The following is a 7,388-nucleotide window of genomic DNA, read 5'->3' as shown; positions in this document are numbered from 1 at the left end:
CCCACCCTCATGATGCTCATGATCTCATCCAAACCTAATTACCTTCAGAAGGCCCATCTCCAAATACTGTCACACTGGAGTTAAGGGCTTCAACATAGGAATGGGGTGGGGGGGACACAATTCAATCCATACCAGCTGTATAAACAAATCCTGATATGATGTGGTAGGAGGCTGCATAAGGGTGTGAGTACCAGAAGGTGGGGCTCACTGGGGCCATCTTGGTGGCTTGAAGCCCTGGGACTTCTGGAGGCCCCACATCCAACCTCTGTTGGAGGCTTTGTCCCTCCTGATGGTGGCATTCCTCATTGCCAGCTCTGACTGACTGCCCTCTGTAGGTCTCCATGGAGTCTCCGGGCAATACGCATCTTTGCCCTGGCGTGGTTGGAAGGGCACCTCATTCCCAGTGCAGTGCGCTCCTACTGGGTCTATCAGCATCAGCCAGACTCATGCCTTTATTGTTCTCAGGTGTGTTTTAGAAACCAGTCTCTGTGATCTCTAACTGCAAGGAAAGCAGTCAAGTTCTAAAAGCCTTGTTACAATAATCTTTCCACAGCCCGATTTCTTAGGAGTCCAGTCTAATTTCCATTGGGCCTTAAGGTTTTATTAATTTTAGAATTGATATGCTAGTCCAAAAAAGTACAAACAGCAATAGCCAAAAGACCTTCAGGGAAATAATTTCTTTGGAAAAAACTGTTGAAAAACAACATACTGATTTAGCCATATGGAAACAGTTGCTGGGCTCTCTACAGTAGACGCAGCTTTATCCTTTTGGTCTGCACGCTATGTGATTTCTTCCCTCCTGGCTCTTGCTCATGCTGTCTCCCCTGCCAGCGTCCTTCATCTGGCCACTCCTACTCACCCGTTTAAGCCTCTGTATACACACGGTTTCCTCCAGGAATCCTTCTCTCCCCTCTCTTATGTCCAGTCCTGGGCTGGGTTACTGTGATTAAGTATCGCTCTGTAGTGCTCCTCAAAAGCCCTGTGCGTGTACATCCCTCATTATTAAAACAGGCTGTTTAGTGATCTGCTTCCTCCCTGGACTGTAAGCTCCTCCTTACGGTTTATTCATCTTTAACCTTTGCACATAGTTGCAGCTTACTAAACCCTTGTGGGATGACTGACTGGCTCACTGCCCGACAGAATGCAGGATCTCCTTTCCCAGGAAGCTTGACCTGAGTCTCCGCTAGGTGCAGGATAGAAAGGAAGACGCACTGGCTGCAGCACAAGAAGGCTCAGAAGCAGAACTCTTCTTGGTGAATGAAAGTAACAGTTGGTCAGAGCCTAAGTGTGATCTGAAAGGGAACATTTAATATCAGACCACACCCTTGGATTTGGCTGGTTCTTCCTTATTTGAGGGTGTGTCACTCCCTTTTGTTAGATGTCACACCCCATCAGGGAGGTGTTATTTGCTTCTATTTAAAGTGAGGAAAGAAGTTGGTGCCCTGAGGGTCTCTGGGCCTCTTATGAGTGAAGGGTTTTCATTATAGATCACTTGATATAATGGACTTAAATGAACACAGAGCTCGATGAGAAATACTGTATGATACAGCCACTTGGCTTTCATCAGCTCAACATCCTCTAGACTTTACTGACAGACACAAATGTGGACAGATTCTGGGAGGTGACATAGTGACAGGCTTTCAGTTAGAACTAGATTCAAATTCCAGTTTCCTCAAGGTCTTAAACAAGTCACTTAACCTTACTCAATCTCCCATTGATCAACTTTGAAGTAGAGACTATAATATACCTAATCGTGGAGTATTGTTGTCAAGTTTAGATGACATAATTTATATATAAGGAACCTAAAGGAAATCATTAATAAATGTTTCTCCTTTGCCTCTCTATACTTGTTTAGCCCGAGATCATCTCTAGCAACCTTCCCCAAGGAAGACTGGTTCTCAGTCTTCAGTGGTTTAAGAATCACCTCGTGGGCCACGCTCCGCTTCCTGGCTGCACACATTCCCTTGGTACCCGCTCTGCTCCAGGCACAGACTAAGCACTTGGGGCTTCAGTCTAGCTGAGAGGGAAAAAGAAACAATATATACACAAAAATGTTAATTAAGTGTGACAACTAAGAGGAAAAAAAAAAAGAATCACCTCAGCTCCTTGTTAAAAGGCAGGCTCCTGGCTCCGCCCCCAGAGAATCTGGTGTGAGTCTGGTTATAGCTGGGCAGTTGCAATTTTAACAATGGTCCCAGGTAATGCTGAATCAGGTGGGCTGTTGTCCACATTTCTGGAAACATGATTTTGAAACTTCAAAGTCTTCCTTTAGATTAGCACGAAGACTATTTTCATCAGCAAGAGCCCAAAGAAAAGCCAAAAGATTTAATTCTATACTCTCTTGGGAAGTGGTGAGAAAAGCAGACAGTAAGCTGAGGAAGTAGAGGAGACGGCGGAGGAGGTGGCGGAGTATGGGGAAAGCTGGCATCTTTCTTGGCCTTCAGAGCATCGGTCCATACTCCTTGGGGAGTGAGAACAGGGAGAAATGGAGCAAACAGATGGCTGCAGAAGTGGGAACCGATGGGGCTGGAGAACTTCTTGCTCATGGCAAGTCAGCACTTTGAAGTACGGCTTTATTGTCTTACTTTAGGGCTATAAATGTCCTCTTTGTCAGAGTCATTCAAAATTAAGCATCAGTATTCATATGTACCCCTACGCCAAATATAAGAGATGTTGCTATTATCAGTGGTTTGGATTGCCCAGTCCCAGTAGCCCTTGTTAGAGTGGGAAATTGAGAGGTAAGTAGACATCTGGTCAACCTGACTAGGGCAAAAGCCCCATTAGGGCCCATAGTGCGTAGGGCCTCAGGCTGTCTCATCGTCACAGGCTTTCAGCTGGGCATTTTGCCAAAAAAACACCTGGCAGGGGCTCCCAAAAAGGTGGTAACAAACCAGGCAAACTAGGTGTGGACTATTCCTGGAATTTCCCTCCCAATTCTTATTTCCCCCCTTCTTCTCTCCCCACCTTTAAACATCACTGGAATTCAGAACTGTTGCTCTTTAAAGAAATGCAACCTGTTGTTTTAAGAGTGCTCCTGTCCCATATAGTTTCTCCCTTCCTCACCTTTGCCCAGCCACCACCTAGCCACAGGTATGGAAGGCAAGTGGTACAGATTCTCAGTTACACATCTGTTCAACAAATTTTTTTTTTTTAAATTGTGGTAAAATTTACAACTGTAATAATTTTTATTATTTTTATTTTTTTTTTTTGAGACAGAGTCTCACTCTGTTGCCTGGGCTAGAGTGCATGGCATGGCATCAGCCTAGCTCACAGCAACCTCAAACTCTTGGCCTCAAGCGATCCTCCTGCTTCAGCCTCCCGGGTAGCTGGGACTACAGGCACGTGCCACCATGTCCAGCTAATTTTTTCTATTTTTAGTTGTTTGGCCAATTTCTTTCTATTTTTAGTAGAGACGGGGTCTCGCTCTTGCTCAGGCTGGTCTTGAACTCCTGAGCTCAAGCAATCCTCCCGCCTCAGCCTCCCAGAGTGCTAGGATTACAGGCGTGAGCCACCATGCCCGGCCAACTGTAATCATTTTTAAGTGCATATCTCAGTGACATTAAATATGTCCACTTTGTTGTGCTACCTCATTACCATCCATCCACAGAATATTTTTCACCTTGAAAAACTGAGACTCCATACCTATTAATAATAACTTCCCATTTCCCTCTTCCCTCAGCCCCTGGAAACCACCATTCCACTTTCTCTGTGAAATTGACTACTCTAGGTGTCTCCGTGAGTGGAATCACACAGTATTTGTCCTTTGGTGATTGGTTTATTTCACTTAGCTTAATGTTTGCAAGGCTCATCCATATCGTAGCATGCATCAGAATTTCCTTCCTCCTAGGGGCAATATTCCATTGTATGTATATACCACATGTTTTATTTATCCATTCATCCATCGATGGACAATTAAGCTGTTTTTACCTCTTGGCTATAGTGAATAATGCTACTCTGAATATGGGCGTATAGATATCTCTTTGAGAACTTGCTTTCAAGTATTTAAGGTGTATAACTAGAAATGGAATTGCTGGATCATATGGTAATTTAAAAACTTTTTTTTTTTTTTTGAGGAAACATCATACCATTTTCCACAGCAGTGGCGCCATTTTACATTCCCACTGGCAGCGCACAAGGCTTCCAATTTTCCACGTCCCCACTTGTTATTTCAGTTTTTTGATATGAGCCATCCTAATGAGTGTGAAGTGGTATCTCACTGTGGTTTTGATTTGCATTTTCCTAATGATTAGTGATGTTGGGCATCTTTTCATGTCCTTGTTTGGCATTTGTATATCTTCTTTGGGGAAATTAAAAAAAATTTTTTTGATCGTCTATGGGTTGCATAACCAATAGCCATTTCTTCTTGTCTTCCTGGCTGAGGTGTAGTTTCATCTCTCCCTGACATGATTCAGGGCTAAATCCTGATTAGTCTGTCAGTGGTTCTCAATTCTGGCTGCATATTAGAGTCACTAAGGGTGGCTTTTAAAAATACTCATGTCTGGGCCTCCCTCCCAGACCAATGAAATCAGAATGTCTGGAAGTAGTCCTGGGCATTGGTGTTTCTAGAAGTTTCCTACTTAGCCCCAGATATTCAAATGTGCTGCCGGGATTGTGAACCACAGGTCTAAAGCAGCCACACTAGTCCTACTCCCCTTGACAGTGATTGGGTTAGGATTGGTCATGTGACATGAGGGCTTCTAGAAAACAGTTACTTTTTCTTAAAATGAGACATGGGATGGAATGGGAGGTGAGAGGAAATGGTTTGTCTTCTTCCACTGAGGAGTCTTAGAGCTGGAGCAGTCCTCTTGCAACCATGAGAGGCTCCAGCCTGAGGTCAGAGCAGGAAGGTATAGAATCTGGGTAGCTGATGATGCTGTTGAGTTGCCGACTTGATCCACCTTAGAGCCACCCTAACTCTGGAATTCTGACGTGCCATAATAAATGGCCTTCTTATTTAAGCTGCTTTGAGTTGGGGTTTCTGTTACTTGAGCTGAAAGTATCTGAATGGTACTTTTACTCTGTGTGGGGAATTTCAGGAAGCACACGACTATTCTTACCTGTAGGAAGGAACCAAGACATTCTCTTTAACAGACTTAACCCCTGGATTCTCAACGTTGAAAGTCTGAAGCTCTGCTTTCCAAGGTTTTCAGGCTTCATTCAGAAGTTAGGTAAGACAGTTCAGGCCAAGTCCTTAAATCTGGGTCAGTTATAGGGTTTGGATGCAACATGACAAGGGGAAAAAGTTGTGTACATGAGAACATTCTGAGTCTAAGCCACATAAATCTTTGGAGATTAAATTTAACACCTTGGTGTGATACCTGAGCCTAAACAAGTAACTTATTTAAACTAATGGCCAGCCAGGTAGTACTTACTAGGTTACATGATTCTCAGGTTTCTAGCAGGAGTAATCTTTAGCCTCTTCTTCCCTGGAAGACATCTGGGTGTTATCGGATCAGGCCTCTTCTCTACTATAGTTTCCTTCAATTGTATCTGTGTGGGTGGCTTCTGAGTAGGTAGTGAATATCGCCATTTAGTGAGTCCCAAAGGTAAGGCTGAGTGAGGGCTCACATGGGACATTCTGTTGGCTGCATGGTTTTCTGTTGATGTGTTAATTAGAGCACACATTCAGGACTGACAGATCCCGAGATACATCAAAGTATTTTTTAAAAATGAACAATGATCAGATGCTTGCTAACAGCACTGTGTGACAGGAACCAGCCATAGGAAGGTTTTGGTTCAATATAAAATAGTGAAAAGAGTATGTATATCTCTAGGAAAGCCATTGAAGTGGAAAATATAAAAGCATACTTACCATTGACCCCTCAGATCTATTTTTCTGATCCATTCTTATAAACAGTATAAAAATTTAAAATGAATGTTGAGAATTTATAAAGCTTATTCAGATAGCCACCTGTCAATAACTCACACCTGGCCTTTGAAATTGCTTGTTTGGCTTTGTGGTCTCTGTCATGGAGCCAAAGGCCTGCATTAGTATTCCTGAAACTCCTTAAAATAGAGACTTGCATAAAATGCATCTCAGTTTTAGAATGAATGTGAAAATGTTGGGAAAAAAGTACAAGAAGGGGAAAAGACCCATTTAATTGGACCAGCATTAATACTGGTTCCAGCGCTGTGTCATCTGAACAAAAGCAGCACGATCATGCCCCAGCGCTGCCATGAGGTCTGTAAAGGCCCTTGAAAAGAAAGGAATTGTGGATGCAAAAACTAAATGAAGATAAATGCTACCCATCGTGTAAAATATATTCAAAATTACTGCTAGAATTGTAGAAAACACAGAAAGCTTTAAGGAGATAAAAGACAGCAGCATACACAGTGATAATTGCTGCAAATCTTAGTAAGGGAGGATGATTTCTTCTGGTCAAAACACCAATGCCGCCCTGGACAGAGTGTCAGCTTGTAAGGAGAGAAGAGGCTACATGCCAAGCTGGGAGTGGCTTGCTTGTTATGATAGACACTGGATGTCAGGAGAGGGGCTTCTGATGTTTGGCTAATTTGCAGAGATCTTCTGCTACTGGGCTTGTGCCTGTGAAGATGAGTAGGACTTAATAATGGGCACAGTGGCTTTCTTGGCACTTCTGGGCAATTTCTTTTCTTTCTTTTTTTTTTACTAATTTTTTCTATTTTTTTAGTAGAAACAGGGTCTCGCTCTTGCTCAGGCTGCTTTTAAACTCCTGACCTCAAGCGATCCTTTTGCCTCAGCCTCCCAGAGTGCTAGGATTACAGGCGTGAGCCACCGCGGCCGGCCATGAGCAATCTCTAAAAGGCATCTGTATGTGATGCTCTTTCCCACAAGCCCACCTTAGGGGGTGGGAGTATTGCGATATAATTAAGTCAGGGCTGATCCTGCCCTTCTGAGCAAGCCCACACTGGTCATTCTTCCTTAAATAAAACCTCCAGAGACACTGCCTCACCCTATTTCTTTATCCTGAAAATAAAGACCACACACAAAGAGACTGAGAAAGAGAACCACAACCAGAGAAGCATCCAAATACAGAAACGTGGAGAAACAGAAAGACGAGAGGGAGTATGAGAATTGAAGATGAGAATTAGAAATGGAGATCCGGAAGGAAGAACACCAAAGAAGAAGGCAGACTGAATTATGGAAGCAAGGTGGTGGTTCAGCCTTGGAAAAAATGTGAAAGTTCATCCCTCTAATACTGCATTTCCCAGGATACTAAACCTTTGGTAAGATAAGTTTGAAAAACACTGTATCTAAGCCTACCTCACTCTGGCAATTTAAATACAAAATAGCTTATTAATGGCTCTGAGAAGCCATTAATAATGGCTCTGAAAGAAACTGATCTAACCCATACATTTATCTAAACACAGAAATTCTTTTTCTTTTCCTTTTTTTTTTTTTTTTTTTT

The sequence above is a fragment of the Propithecus coquereli genome, unplaced genomic scaffold, assembly GCF_000956105.1.
Source record: "Propithecus coquereli isolate 6110/MARCELLA unplaced genomic scaffold, Pcoq_1.0 Scaffold194, whole genome shotgun sequence".
Classification (NCBI taxonomy): Eukaryota; Metazoa; Chordata; class Mammalia; order Primates; family Indriidae; genus Propithecus; species Propithecus coquereli.
Note: the sequence above shows the minus strand (reverse complement) of the source record.